Source organism: Zingiber officinale, chromosome 4A (genome assembly GCF_018446385.1).
Source record: "Zingiber officinale cultivar Zhangliang chromosome 4A, Zo_v1.1, whole genome shotgun sequence".
NCBI lineage: Eukaryota > Viridiplantae > Streptophyta > Magnoliopsida > Zingiberales > Zingiberaceae > Zingiber > Zingiber officinale.
Window position 1 is genome coordinate 88851734 of NC_055992.1, and position 16760 is coordinate 88868493.

A 16760-nucleotide genomic window follows, 5' to 3' on the forward strand; every position below is an offset into this window, starting at 1 on the left:
GTGGGGGTATTCTGCCGATTAGCCTTTAAGGTGGCTATTTCTGTTTGCTCTCTTAGCTCGAGCCACTAATGTCAGGTCCGGGGAGGCACCGAACCTCTTCTTTGGGGCTCAGAGCTAGTGCCCTTCTAGGGGCCCTCGTGCCATTTCTAAAGATATAGGGACATGCATAACTAATACAATTATAATTGTATACTATTGCTATCATGTTATCTATTATCACATACTAACATGCATCAGATATCTATAAACATGAGCTATAACAAGAAAGCAAGATACATAAATAAAGTAGAGGTATTCTTACTTGGAAGCTGCAGGTTCAATGCTGATGTGTGTGTAGGAAGTATGAAACACTGCTCTGATACCACTCTGTAACGACCCGCCTTCTACTAACTAAGCTGTAAGGCCGATCGTCACATTATGCTGAGCTAACTGTGCGGAAAACTGATCTAATTTAAATTTTAGTTGCTAACTGATAACTATTCTTGGTTCTACATGTACTGAAGGATGTAATCTAAGGGATACAAGGTGTATCCTACATCCCCTATGGACTGGAAGCTGATTTGCTAAGTTTCTTGGTCGAAACTGAACTTCCCAATCGATCCAGACTGAACTGGGCCGATTGCGCTCTGTTGGATCAATCCATGGATCGATCCGGACTGCTACTGTGCTCGGGTGATAATCTGGATCGATCGACTGATCGATCCAGGCTCACTGATCGATCCAGTGATCGATCCAGCGTGCTTCTGGATCGGCTGATCGATCCACATAAGTCAATCGATCCTATGATCGATCAAAACCCTTTCTGTTCGCGAGGGATAGCTTGGATCGATCGACCGATCGATCCAGAAGCCTTCTGTTCGCGACAGAATGTGACTGGATCGATCGGCTGATCGATCCAGGAGCCTTCTGTTCGCGGAATCAGCCCTCAATCGATCCATGGATCGATTGAGGATCCCAGATCGATCCATGGATCGATCGGAGTTTCTGATTTCGTACTGGAACTCTGATTTCAGCACTAGTTCATGCCAAAATCTCACACAACAATTACACAACTACTAATAACTATTCTATCATGCATTGGGCAACATTCAAGACATAATATAATGCATGTTCACTAATTCATACCATTAACCATACTAGAATGCGAAGCATAAGGGAAAGGAGAACAAAACTTTAATAACTAGACTTGCTACAAGTTCTAATGCGTAGTAAAATAAAACTAGATCCCTAGGATCTTTATTCCAGGTTCCTTCCACACACATCTTGATCTACATTGCCCTCCAGCCTCCACTAATCCACTTTTCTTTTACCTGTATTTGCAGTATAAGAAAAGTAGCATCTGTAAGCTAAAAAGCTTAGTAAGAAACCATCTACCTCACAAAAACATGCATACGATGCAGATATGATTTTTAAAACATGCTATTCGAAATATACTGACTAGGCTAAACATGGCATGGCATGTGATCATACAAGCATAGCAATCAAGAACAGAACATAAGCTATCATAATGTATCAACAAGAAAGAGCTAAACTGAAGCTGAAGCTGAAACTAAGCTGATGCTAAGTTCACCTAACTGACTTATGAGAGTTTAAAGAGAACTATATATATATAATAGGTGAAAACACTAAACATGCTGCTGATGGGCCCTGGCAACTGTACTTGCTGCGCGCGCATCCCTATCTAAACCCGGGATTGCAAGTTCTGAATCTAGTAGGGTTTACTAGGTTAGCTAAACCTAGGGACGACTATGGGAGTCCAACCCAGTGGATGTCTAATCCAGTACAGTGCCACTGCTGAAAATAAAATACTGAATGCTATATACTTATTTTGCTGAATCTAGGTTATCTGAACCTAGAACTAGGTTGTCTGAACCTAGAGGCTACTATGGGAGCCCACCCATTGGACTGTAGTCCTACATAAGTCGAAATAAATCTAATTTGCTGTTTTAAATGCTTCTAGTGCATTTAATAGGTTAATTAAACTGTCTATTACTGAGTTAGACCTTTAATCGAGCACCTAGGATGCTCTAACTCTTCTCCCTATTAGGGAGACCACCTCTAGGCACCCGACAACGTCTAACCTCCTATCTGAAGAGGGAAAACATGCCCGGCCCATCTAGAGGCGCTCTACTAAATCCCTAATCTGCGAAGAGAGTTAAATACACCCTAGATATCGATAAAAAAATCTGCATACATCCTAACTAAAGCATAAAAACTCAAACGGAAGCTATTATACTGCAGGTGAGGGGTTTCTTACCTCCTATTCGTAATTTCTTACGATTCTATTAGCTAGAACTCCGGTGGAGATGATCTTCTCGACGATCCGCTCGCGTCTACGTGTTCTTCTCGCGAAGGGGAACGTCCTCGTATCGAAGATCTCGCCGGAAGAAGTTCCCTTGGCCCTTGGGGCTTGGTGTGCCGTGAGAATGAGGAGGAAAAGAGGGGCGCCGGCGTGAGGGTTTGGAGAAAAGTGGCGTGAGGTTTTGTGAGGAGAGGGCTGCCGAACCAAATTAAACCAAACCCAACTTAAGTTCTTAATTTATATTAAGTGGATTATTAGACCCAACTCTAATATAAATATAATTGGTTCCCTTCTCTTTCAGCACGGCCCTGCTGGGTTCACCGGTTACTAAGGCTAACTAAAGGTTTAGCGGACCCGAGAGGTCCCGGGTTCGATTCCCGCTTAAGCCTTTTTATTCTTCTAATTATTTTTGCTACTTCCGCTACTCGGAAAATTCCGGAAAAATATCTAAAAATTCCAGAAAAATCATAGAATAATTCTAATGCAAGTTTGAGAATTTTCGGGCGTTACAATAACCTAATTTAATATTTACTATATCAATCAATCCTAAATATTTCTATTTATTGGGGTTACAAGGTTGCAAATATAGTCCCATATTAAAAACATATGGGAAGGATTATGGGTTTATAAGAAAATGATATTTCCAATGACATGAGGCTTTTTGGAGAGAGCCCAAAAGTAAAACCATGAGTGCTTAGGCCTAAAGTAGACTGATCCTGTCTGAAATCTGCGAAGACGTGCACTGGCTCCGGTGAACGATGATTTTCGATGAAGATAACCTCCTGGAGATCTGGAAGAAGCCCTCCGCGATCTTATGCACAGCGAGACAAACCAACAAAGCGTTAGTGACCTAAGACCAGGGTGAGGATCCCTGGCTAGGCCCTCCGATGCTTAAGTCAGTTTTCTCTCAAAGCTGGAAGAAAAGAAGAAGAAGTGTAACTGAAGTGAAACAGAGTTTTGATGCTAGAACTTGCGTACCTCGTCAACGGAGAGGATCCCCCTTTTTATACTACCTCACGTGACCTCCGTAGTTGTGAAGTAGTCCCCGGTTCATTAGGTTTTATTAGGAGATGAAGTCATCTTCTGTGCTTCGTGCAATAATCCTTTAAGGAATCCTTTTTATACCCCAGATATACCTTTTTTGTCATTTGTGACTTATATTTGTGATGGGGACACGTCATTATAACTGAAGAAGCTTCTAGAAGATATTTCCCGCCAAATCTGTTAGGTTGTTATATTTTCAGCCGGTCCTTTAAACTAGTTGCATATATAATAAGAATACCATTTGTTAGGTGTGTCGCGACCGATCGTTCAAGTCGACCGTGCATGTTAAGAATATCTCTTGTTAGTCATGTCTCGGTCGGTCGTTAAGGCCGACCGCATATATGAGCTCATTGGTACCTGCTTGTTAAGAACCATATATAAAACTAAGTACCTTTATGCTTGGGCGGGCTTTGCCCGACCGGATATATATGAACACATGGGTGCTCGCTCGGCCTTCGGTCAACCGATAATATGCTAAGAATCATGCCTTTATGCTCGGGTGGGCTTTACCCGGCCGAGTGTACATGAGCATATGAGTGCTCGCTTGACCTTCAGTCGACCGGTAACATTTTGAAAATCATATATAAGGTTAAATGCCTTTATGCTCTGGCGGCCTTTGCTCGGCCGAGCAAATATGAGCATGTGGGTGCTCGCTCGATTTTGGGTCGGCCGGTAACATGCTGAAAATCATATATAAGGTTAAATGCCTTTATGCTATGGCAGACTTTGCCCGACCGATCATATATGAGCACGTGGGTCCTCGCTCGGCCTTTGATCGACCGGTAATATACTAGAAGTCGTATATAAGGCTAAGTGCCTTTACGTTCGGGTGATCTTTACCCGACCAAGCGTGTATGAGCACATGAGTGCTCGCTCTGCATTCGATCAGCCAGTAACATGCTGAGAATCATGCCTTTATGCTCGGGCGGGCTTTACTCGGCCGAGCATATATGAGCATGTGGGTGCTCGCTCGGCCTTCGGGCCTTCGGTCGACCGGTAATATACTATAAGTCATATATAAGGCTAAGTGCCTTTATGTTCTAGCGGGCTTTACCCAGCCGAGCGTGTATGAGCACATGAGTACTTGCTTAGCCTTCGATCGGCCGGTAACATGCTGAGAATCATGTATAAGGCTAAATGCATTTATGCTCAGGCGGGCTTTGCCGGGCCGAGCGTGTATGAGCACATAAGTGCTCACTCAGCCTTCAGTCGGTCGATAACATGCTGAAAATCATATATAAGGCTAAATGCCTTTATGCTCGGGCGAGTTTTGCCCGGTCAAGCATATATGAGTACGTGGGTGCTCGCCCGACCTTCACTCGACTGACCATATATCCCTCCTATCTTTCTTGACATAAACCCCTATTTCACTCGCCAAGTCGACCTATTATAACCTGTATCATGGACAATATCATACTATTGTGAAGATATCTAAATTTTTTTCGATCCTACAATTGGTATCAGAGTGAGGTTGCTCTTCACTGGACTAATCGTTGGAAGAAGCACAAGACAAAGTTATGATCCAAGATCGAACCATGTGGATGAAACCTTAAACAAAATAGGGGAGACCCTAAGCAGGTCAAGGTGACCTGATGCTCGAGGGGAGGCCTTGAGCAGGTAAAAAGTGACTCGATGCTTGAGGGGGACCTTGTGGTCCTTTATTTGAGGGGGGGGGGGGATTGTTGGGGTTGCAAGGTTGCAAACATAGTCCCACATGGGAAAGATCATAGGTTTATAAGATAAAGATATCTCCATTGGGATGAAGCCTTTTGGGTAGAGCCCAAGAGCAAAACCATGAGAGCTTAGACCCAAAGTAGACAATATCATACAATTGTGGAGATATCTAAATTTTTTTCGATCCTTCACTATCACTAAATCAATTTGATATTTGATTAATATTTTTTAATCAATTAACTAAAGTTTAAATTAATTTTAATGGATCTTAAACACTTTTTTAATCAATTTGATATTACCCTTGGTTCTGCCTCTTGCCATCCATGTCCGCTCTATAGGCAGAACCCAACGTGTTGAGTAGCGGTCTGTGCCCCCTCTTGCCTATTGCCATCCGCGTCCCCTTCACATGTAGAGCCCATCGACCACCCTGATTAACGAATCACTTGGCTGAGACTATGGTGACTAATGATGAGGACAAGGAGGGAGAAGCCAAAGTCAAAATAGATCCCTCCCCACAATCTAAGGTCGCTACCACAGTCTCCACTTCTTACCGCAGACCCACATTGTCTATGCAAAACACACCAGGGGAGGCAGATCATTAGGGAGATTCCTGATTAGTGGAGGGTAATTTTGGAAGGAAAAAATTATTAACCCTAGAATAATGCAAAACCTTACACTTCTAAGATTTTTTAATTTCGAATCATATTTCCCAATTGCTGATATGATGAGAATCACTTATTACCTGGAATTACTCATTATTTGAACCAAATAAAGTTTTTGTTTATAATTTATCAGGGTTATCGCCCTTGGTTCTTACAGGTTCTAAACTCTAAACTTGAAGTTCTAATATATATATACATATATAGTGAGATGATATCCTCGGCGACACTGGTGGGCATCGCCCGTGGGCACCTCTCACATTCGAGGCGCCTTCACATGTGAGAGGCACCCATGGGAGACACTCACTGGTATTGCTCAGGATATCAAAACATTATATATATATTCTACTTGATTATTTGTCTGCGATGTGTGTCTGCAACTAAGTGGTCGAGATGCCCAGAAGTGATCCTGCCGTCTTGGCACTAGGGTTGCTTGAGGTTGCTTGAGTCACTCCGGACATCCGACCATTTAATTTCGAATGCACAATGTGGATGGGCGATCAAGCACATATATATATATATTGTTGGTTGCTACTCGGAAAACCCAATGGCTCCACTGTACAAAAATTTTGTACGTGATCTGAACCTTTCCTAGCTACCATGTGTTCTTTTAAGTTAAACTTGTATCTCCTGCGGAACTTAACACGTTTGATCCAAATCACCTAGGTTATAAATTCAATTAAATATTAGTTTCCAAAATTGGCTTCTAGTACTGCATGGCGAGGCACTTGGCCTTCTTGGATATGGGAGCAACCACCACCGACTAGACAAAGCCTTTTAAGGAAAGTTAATATTTAATTTCCTTATATAACTCTAGGTTAACCAAAAGGAACAATCAAATCCCAAGGAAAAAAAGAAAAAGAACACAACATCGAAATTAAATTCGAAAAACAAGAATCGAATGCCTCTTGTATTTGGTATTTATACAAAGAAAAATTAACTAGTATGATGCGGAAATTAAATACAAGTTATACCTCTTCCTTGTATGCTAAAAACCTCGAGATCTTCTACCGTATCCCTCGCCTCCTCTTAGATGTCGTGTGGGCGACGATCCTCTAAGACGAACACCACCCGGAAAGCTTCTCCTCCTTCTCTAGAATTCGGCCACCACCACCACAAAGGAGCAAAAGAGAGCAAAGGGAAGAGAGGGAGAGGGGCCGGCCACTTGATGATCTCCAACAACACAATATCAATTGTTATGTTTTTCAAGGCCTCCCCTTCCCCCCTTTTTATATTAGTTTCCCAATGGAAAATTATGGAAAGAGTTTTATAAAAAATTAGACTCATTCCTATTTTCTTTTAATTTTTTCTTTTTCTTTCCTTTTAATTAATCAATCCTAGATTGATTTATTAATTAAACAACTATTTGTTGATGTTTAATTATTTGACCGACCCCTTGCTTGGGCACCAAGCAAGGTGGCCGGCCACTTATTAAAAGGGAAAGAAAGAAATTTTTTTTATATAAAATTTAAAAGAAGAAAACTTCTAATAAAATTTTACAAACTCTTTTTTTTTCTAATGTGGATATTAAAAGGAAAGTTTTAAAATTTAAAACCAAGTTTTAAAATTTAAAACATCTCTAATAATATTTCTTTTTAAAAGAAAGTTTTATAAATTTTACAACTCTATTTTAAAACCTTGTGGCCTAATTTAAATTAGGAAAATTTTATAAATGTTTAAAATCTCTCTTTTTACAAATTGTAAATATCTACGGAAATTTTAAAATTCAAAAACAACTTTCCTAATTTAAATATTGCGGCCGGCCCCCTTGCCCAAGGCAAGGGCCGACCACTTCTAGAGAATATGTGGCCGACCATTGCTTGGTCACCAAGCAATGGACACCAAGATATGCTTTTCTTTGGATGGACTTGAGACTTTATTGAGGCTACAACAGGGACCTAGAGGAGAAATTGGTTTTGGCCTTCCGATGAGCTTGAGTATCCCGTGCTCGCCCCGAACACACAACTCAAGTTCATCGATAATAACTCATTCCACTAGAGAGTTATTACCGCACTATCGCACCAATCCCAAATTACATTATGGGCTCCTTCTTATCATGAGTGTGTTAGTCTCCCTGTGTTTAAGATTACGAATGTCCACTAATTAAGTGAGTTACTGACAACTCATTTAATTAATATCTAGCTCCAAGAGTAGTACCACTCAACTTCATCGTCATGTTGGACTAAGTCCACCTGCAGGGTTTAACATGACAATCCTTATGAGCTCCTCTTGGGGACATTCTCAACCTAGATCACTAGGACACAGTTTCCTTCTATAATCAACAACACACACTATAAGTGATATCATTTCCCAACTTATCGGGCTTATTGATTTATCGAACTAAATCTCACCCATTGATAAATTAAAGAAATAAATATCAAATATATGTGCTTGTTATTATATTAGGATTAAGAACACACACTTCCATAATAACTGAGGTCTTTGTTCCTTCATAAAGTCAATATAAAAGGAACGACCTCTAATGGTCCTACTCAATACACTCTAAGTGTACTAGTGTAATTATATAGTTAAGATAAACTAATACCTAATTACACTACGACCTTCCAATGATTTGTTCCTTTCCATCTTGGTCGTGAGCTACTGTTTATAATTTATAAGAAACCGATAACATGATCTTCTGTGTGTGACACCACATACCATGTTATCTACAATATAAATTAATTGAACAACTACATTTATCATAAATGTAGACATTTGACCAATGCGATTCTTATTTCTAGATAAATGTTTATACCAAAAGCTAGGCTTTTAGTATACATCCTAACAATCTCCCACTTATACTAAAAGACTAAGCTGCCATATCTGCTGCCATACATCTGATTCCCAACCCTTCAACATGCCCATCAAAAGCTCTTGCCTTAAGGACCTTAGTGAAAGGATCTATAGGTCATCACCTGATGCAATCTAGGCGGCAACAACTTCTCCTGGTTTATACGATTTCTCGTATTGGGTGGTACTTGCGCTCTATTATGTTTACTTGCCTTATAGACTTATGGTTTCTTCGAGTTTGCTACTGCACCACTATTATTATAATAATTTTGGGCAAACTAGAAATCATGTCTAAGTCTATCTTGAAGTATCTGAGCCATACAACTTCTATGGTTACCTCAGAGGCTGCCATATACTCAGCTTCTATGGTAGAGTCCGAAAAGTACCTATGCTTATCACTCTTCCATAGTTATGACTTTACCTCCTAAAATAAACACAAAACCCCGAGGTTGACTTACTAGTGTCCCTATCCGATTGGAAGTCAAAATCTGTGCAACCCACAGGGACCAAATTAACTGCCTTGTAAGCTAGCATATAATCTCTAGTGCCTCTAAGATACTTCAATATATGCTTTACTGCAGTCCAATGTCCTTGTCTAGGGTTACTTTGATATCTGCTGACTATGCCCTTGGCAAAACAGATTTCTGATCTCGTGCATAGCATACTTTAGGCTTCCGACAACCGAAGCATAAAGAACTGCCTTCATTTCCTCTATCTCCTTTGATGTCTATGGAGACATTTCTTTAGATAAAGTTACTCCATGCTAAAAAGGTAAGAAACCTTTCTTAGAGTTTTGCATGCTTAAAACGAGCAAGGATTTTTTTTCGATATATGAAGCTTGGGATAAGTACAATATTCTTTTCTTGCGATCTCTTATTACTTTGATCCCAAGAATATATTCATTCTCCCAAGTCCCTGATATTGTTTCCAACTACCAAAAATGTTATCTACGTATAGTACAAGAAATACCACCACGTTTCCATCACACTTTTTGTATACACAAGACTTATCCGGTTACTAAATAAATCCATAGGTCTGGATTACTTTGATAAACCGGATGTTCCAAGACCTTGAAGCTTTGCCTCAGTCCATAGACTGATTGAGCTTGCACACAAGATGCTCTTTGCCCTTTGTAATGAACCCTTCTGGTTGCTTTATATGGATGCTTTCTTCAAGACTTCCATTAAGGAAAGCTGTCTTGACATCCACTTGCCAAAAAGAAACTGGATAGACTTTAGCATGACTACCGATAAAAGGTTTCTCTTTTTTTAATAAGTCTTGCTTTGAAAGTATACACTTTCTCATCTGTCCTTCCTTTTCTATTGTAGACTTGTTTAACACCCAATGGCTTTTACACCATCTGGTGGTTCTACAAGCTTCCAGATTTTATTAGAATACATATATTCTAATTCTATTATTCATTACTCTTTGCCAAGATGTTGCATCTTTATCTTGGAGTGCTTCATCATATGTCCGGGATCAGGCTCATATTCATTTTGGGATCAAGTCCAAAGACTCTCCCAAAACATGAATCTCTTAGGTTGCTTGACAACCCTCCCACTACGATGAGGCACTGTCTGTAATTGTGTATCATTTATGATACGTGTTACAGTTTCTTGTGATATTTCATCTTGTACAGTTGGTACTAGATTAGACATGTCCTTTATTATTTCCTTAAGAACAAATTTACTTATGGGCACATGGTTTATTACATAGTCCTTTTCTAAAAATCGGTCATTGATACTAACAATGACCTTCTGATTTTTAAGACTATAAACCTTCTTTCATTTCTCTAGGATAACCTACAAACAAGTGAACTCCTATCCAACTTATCATTGTCTCTCTTCAGCATATGTGCTGGACTACCCGAATCCGAATATGCTTCAAAATAGGCTTATGTCTATTCAACAATTCTATATGAGTAGAGAGTTCTGACTTTTGAAGGTACTATGTTCACTTCCGTTTCCAGAGTATATCACTACAAGAAAAAAGCCTAACAACAATGATTTTTCACCGTTGTCGTAGCCCATTTTGAACTGTTGTTAAAGGTCGTGTTGTTAAAAGGGGTGCCCAAAAACAACAATTTTTAACCGTTGTCTTTGAAGGCAAAGACAACATTTTTACAACAGTGAAAAACTGTTGTCTTTTCCTTCAAAGACAACAGTTTTTCACCGTTGTCTTTGAGCGTCTACCTTTAATAACAGGGTCTTCAACAACAGTTTTAAACTATCTACGACAACGGTGAAAAATCGTTGTCTTTTTTAGAAAAAAAATAAAAAAAATTAATACACAATTTTCTAATATTATAAATCATTCAAAATACTAAATTTCAAAATAAAATTTAATATACAATTTTCTAACATTCAAAAATAATATCTATAACATTCTGAAGAAATTTCATAAGCAACCAACAAAATTTCATAAGCAATCAACAAAATGATAACACTATTAAAATAAAGGTAGAACAATATAACACAAGATTTTCTACTTAGATGTCGGTGAAGAGGAGGGATTGCAGCTCCTAGTGCTCCTTAATTTGTTAAAGTCTCTTCATTTTTTTAGCTTGTCGGCATTCTTCCCAATACTCTTGAGGACACCTATTCGAATAAAGATATATATTACAAATTAGCAACTAAACTGTACGTGTGATTCTAATTGCACTGCATAAATGTTACATAACCATAAAAACCATTTGATATAGTCATCTAATAGAAGTGCAAAAAGCGTTATCTACGTAACATAAATGGTAACCTCTTGAAACAATATGGTTGCTCTTAAATTTCTTATTAAGCAGAATTTTCATTCTATGTCACTGCATACAAAGCTTCTATTATAAATCATGCAAACATTATTTTTCCCAGTGATCAAGCAGCATTAATTCTAAAAGGTACAATCTAATGCAAACGTTCCCACACACTTCATATGATGCTAAGGAATAAGTCATACATTAAATTCTAAAAGGGACCATTAAAGGAAAGAATGCCTTAAATAAAAATGAATCCAGAAAGAGTAACAAAAATCAATGCAACATAATCTTAAAGAATAACATTATAGCAGGATAAAGATGCTAAAAAGAGTAGTAGATTGAAGAACAATCTATCATTGATCTAGACTTCTTTGGTCAAAAAGTATGCTACAATCCCAAATTAAGCATCATAGATGTATAATTCCATCAAAAGAACTAACTCGTTGTCCAAAAGTAAGTTAAAAAATGCATAAACTGATTTAGAGACCTAACAAAACCTAATCTTAATCTAATTAGAAAACTCTAATTAGCTCCACCCAACCTATTCATGAAAATCGAGACTTACTCAGTCTAAAACGCTAAATGTTGTACAATTAGGTAACTAGCCATGAATCTAAAAGATCACACGTTGTCGAAAAAGGACAGCAAAAGTTGAGCAAGAGAGCTTTGGTTTATGATTCTGCTAGATCTGAACCTCTGTATATTTGTGGAACACACATCCACAAAAGGACTCCTAGAGAAGTTACTCCATCCTGCAGCAACAAACAGTAGAAAATACACATACACTAAGGAAAGGCCTATATCATAATTATAGACATGCAGGCATGCAAAAAAGACGTAAGAAATAAAGATGTTTCAAGGCTCTAGAAGATATATAGGGAATGCAGTTTAAAACAAAGATGTAAGGAATGCAGTTTAAAACAAAGATGTAGAAGCAAAATTCGAACTGCATGTATGCTTCACTAAGCATGTATTAGAGGGTTCAAACATTAATATCTTCTCTAGTGTCCCAAACCATTAGCTTGAAGAGTACATTTGAAGAGGTAATATAAAACATAATGCCAAAGGAACAGGTTTACATGGTGCAGTCTCATTAGTTCTTAATTTGCCTCAACTTGAGAGTTCAACTAATTTCTTGAGTTTGCATGGTGTAATCTTTTGGGTCTCAATCTCATGAAGGTGGAAGGGGCTGCTGCAGAGGGAGGAAGAACTCCCTGCATCTGGGACACCTTTGCACACGAAGGTTAAATTTCGTTTAACAAGAAAAAAGCACTAATTTAGTGACTGCAAACTCTAAAATGTCTTCAGAATCTCAGGGAGAGCAGAGGACAAAAGAACTGGAGACATAGTAGCTGATGAGTATCACAAGTACAAGGTCGATCGTGAGTTTTTTAGGCAATTATGAAATCCTGTGAACTGTAGGCATATAAAATTTTGGTTTTTCTTGTTGGCAGGAAGATGTGAAGTTGATGCATGACATGGGCCTGGATGCCTATAGATTCTCTATCTCCTGGAGCAGAGTCATTCCTAGTCGGCATTCACCTTGCAATAATTTATTTTCCTGACCAAATAGTTTAAGCATTACATGATTCTAATTGGTGCCATATTGCAGATGGTAGAGGGCCAGTTAATCCAGAAGGGGTGCAGTATTATAATAACTTGATCAATGAAGTCAAGAAATATGGTACAATTAGAATAGTGGTCATACCTTAACAATTTTCAGTCACAATTTTACCAAACTATGTTTGGCCGACAGGAATTGAACCTCATGTCACTCTTCTTCACTTTGACCTCCCCCAATCTTTGGAAGATGAATATTCTGGACTCTTGAGCCCAAAGATTGTGTACATTTCTACTACAACCCTTTTATTTGCATCTCCTCGAATAATGTCTAAGATAGTGTCCATTGTGATGCAGAGAGGACTTCACTACTTATGCTGATGAAATGCCTAAGATAATGTCCATTGTGATTCAAATACCTTGTTAACCATTTTTTTTAAATGAAATGTCGCATGCCATGTAGCGGTACAAATAGGGGACTGAAATGGGGTGGCAAATGTTCCCTGCTCCGTGATATCGATCTGGGACTCCTGTCCCCAACTTATAACCCGCGTAAACGTGATTGCCTGCTGATCAATACCCAATTCTTGTAGTTTCCCTTGAGATAGATGGAGAAGGCATCTGCCAAGAACAACTCTCGCTCCCTTTGCATGGCCATGGCCTCCAAAGCATCATTAGATTCATGGCGCAGCTCCTCCGCTCTGCTTCTGCCGCTGCTCTTCTTCCTCCTGTCCCAGTGCTCCCTTCTCTTGCGGTCTGTTCCACGACATCAGCCACCCATTTCGTCGAACAACTGATCCGCCTCAGTGCGGGGATCGGATGTACGAGCTCACCTGCGACAGCGACAAAGCCACCATCTCCATCGGCTCCACACACTACTTGATCACTCAGCTATCTTACAAAAGAGGCACGATCCGCTTGGTGGATCCAAAGTTTGCGAGCGGAAGCTGTGGCCTCCCTTCCCAATCTTTGTCACCCTCCTATCTTTCAAGCTCTGGCTTCGACCATTACCAAAATGGTTGGTGGGCAAGTTTCATAAGTTGTAGGAGAAGAATCGAGGCCCAGAGTTTGTATCAGCTTGTTCCTTGCTTGAGCAACGAAAACAACACTTTTGTCTATGTCGTTGTTGCAGATAAAGGAAATAGTTTGTCGTACCTTTATCCATCATGTCATTTTGTGTCGATGATTCTAGCGGCAGAAGTGAGGAGGCACTAGTGAGGAGGCAGCGAAGATGGATGAAAGTCGAGGTGGCGAGGAGGAGGCGCTGGTGAGAAGGAGGCAACAAAGATGGCTGAAAGTCGAGGCGATGAGGAGGAGGCGGTGAAGATGGCTGAAAGTAGAGGCCACGAGGAGGAGGTGGCGAAGCTGAAAGTTGAGGCGACGAAGAGGGCGGCGAGGAAGGAGGTAGCGAAGAGGGTGATGAGGAGGGAGGCGGCAAAGAGGGCGGTGTGGAGGGAGGTGGCGAAGAAGGCGGTGAAGAGGGTGGTGAGGAGGGAGGCGGCGAAGAGGGTGGTGAGGAGGAGGCGGCGAAGAGTAGGGTTTTGAGAAAGAGACAGAAAAAAACAAGCGTAAACAACACTTAATAGATAGAAAAATGACGAAGGAGAAAAAGTGGCGACAGAAAAAACAATCGCATTCAACAACACTTAATAGACAACGATTTTTAAAAACCGTTGTCGTAATCCCAAAAAAGCGCACATAGATAACAGTTTTAAAAAACTGTTGTCGTACCCTTTAAAAACCATTGTCGTATCCCCAAAAAAACATAAATAGACAACAGTTTTTAAAAACCGTTGTCATAGGCCAAAAAAATTACTAAAAGACAACAGTTTTTGTTAAAACCGTTGTTAAAAGGCAAAAAGACAACAGTTTGGTATAAAACCGTTGTCGTTTGAGTGTTGTTGAATGACGTTTTTCTTGTAGTGTATCCTTAAAATGAATTTGGTAATTTTCCAAATAACTCATCATCAATCTACTTATTTCCATAAGAGTCCTATACCTTCCTTTTTCTACACCATTCTGTAGGGGTTTACCAGGTGCAGTTAGTTGGGATTGAATCCCTACTTCTGATAAGTGACTCCTAAATTCTCCCAAGAGGTACTTGCCACTACGATCTCACCGTAGTGTCTTGATAGTTTTACTTTGACGTTTCTCCACATCAGTCTCGTACTCTTTGAACTAATCAAAGCACTTAGACTTGCGGCACATCAAGTAAATGTATCTGTATCTCAAATAGTTGTCTATAAAATAGACGAAATATTTGAAACAACCTCTTGCCTAGATAGTCAAAAGTCTTCACAAATCAGAATGAACCTATTCCTATATATCTTTGGCTCAAAACTCCTTAGACTTAAAAGCTTCTTGGTTATTTTTCCTTCCGAGTAAGACTCGCAGCTTGGAAAATTTTCCTCTACCAATGAACCCAAGAGTTCATCGATTATTATCCTTTGAATCCTACTCAAGTTAATATAACCTAGCCTTAGATGCCAAAGATATGTTTAGTTCATTTTGAAGGTTCTTTCTCTTATAGTTAGAAGATGTGTTACTAATTTCCATTTGTTGCATCGTGGGAGTTATTGGATTTATAAATTGCCAACCAACGTTCCAGAACAGATAACTTCTCTCTTTTCTTGATAACAACTTTGTTATTAAAAGAAGTAGAATATCAAGTTCTTTAAATAGTTTAGAAACTGAAAACTAGTTCTTTCTAAACTTGGTACGTAAAGACAATTACTCAAAAATCCATGTTTTATTCTTATCAAAAGATAAACATCTCTCACTGCAACAACTACCACTTTTACAGTAGTGCCCATGTGGACGGTGTTTTTATTTTCATTTAGTTGTCAGGTTTCCTGGAACCCTGCAATGAATTGCGGACATGATTAATGACATCTGTATCTACACTCCAGGTTCTGGTAGATAACACCACTAAACATGTTTCAACTAATGAATTAAATACACCTATATTGTTCTTAGTTCTAAGAAGACAGTCTACCTTAATATCCAAGTCCTATTTCCAATCATTACAATTGGGACTACTAAGTCTTTTCTATAGTATAACAACTAGGGGATTGACAAACATTTTAAATCCTAAGAATCACAAAAATATTTGGTCAAGATCAACTCCTTAAAATCCCCATGAATTTTGTATGCCACGATAGTGTGGACGTATACAAAATCAAAGAGGAGATTTTATCCATTGATTTTATTATCTCGTCAACTTTACTTTATGACGAATAAAATTAATAGTTGATATGTCTTTAATCAAATATTTGGTCAAAACTTTTGAATTTAAAATAACATTGATTCCTCAAACAATATTATTTAAATTCACCAACACCTCAAACACCGTGAATTTTGCATGCCACGATAGTGTGGTCATATACAAAATTAAACATTTGTAAGAGGAGGGGTTTACCCATTAATTATCTTGTCAATAAATCTTTATGACAAATAAAATTACCTCAAACACCGTGAATTTTGTATGCCACGATAGTGTGGACGTATACAAAAGTAAACATTTGTAAGAGGGTTTTTAATTTTATTATCTTGTCAACCTATTTATTTGACAAATTAATAGTTGGTTTTCTTCGGTCACACAAATAATAGCAGTGACTCTGATGGGGAGGATACTATTAGACGTGCCTAAGTGTATACCATTACTTGACACTAAGTCCATTAATAAGATTGTGCCCCTTCCGATGGGGAAGATCACACGCTCTTAATTAACTTCCTATAGTCATCCAAAATGGAAGTTTAATTTAGTGATCCGCAAACAAGCTCATCCGATATGGAGGAAGGCACTCAGAGCCAACGCGCAAACTTGTTGCATCACTTATAAACCAGTAATGGAGACCGTGGAATTTATTTAAAATAAATCCCTCTCCCACTTAGTTATTTAAAGTGAGGAATTTTGACTATGCTAACCTACTTAACATGCATACTAACAAGCACACACAACACAACATAAAAAATAATAAATAGA

The 16760-nt window shown here is 39.0% G+C and overlaps 1 long non-coding RNA gene across 1 annotated transcript; it reads left to right on the forward strand.

Annotated features, from left to right (window-relative positions):
* Nucleotides 1-12708: 12708 nt before the first annotated feature.
* LOC121973426 lies at nucleotides 12709-13029 on the forward strand. The gene is made up of 3 exons (XR_006109598.1): nucleotides 12709-12745; nucleotides 12828-12899; nucleotides 12972-13029. It is a non-coding gene; the product is annotated as an uncharacterized LOC121973426 (long non-coding RNA).
* Nucleotides 13030-16760: the final 3731 nt, after the last annotated feature.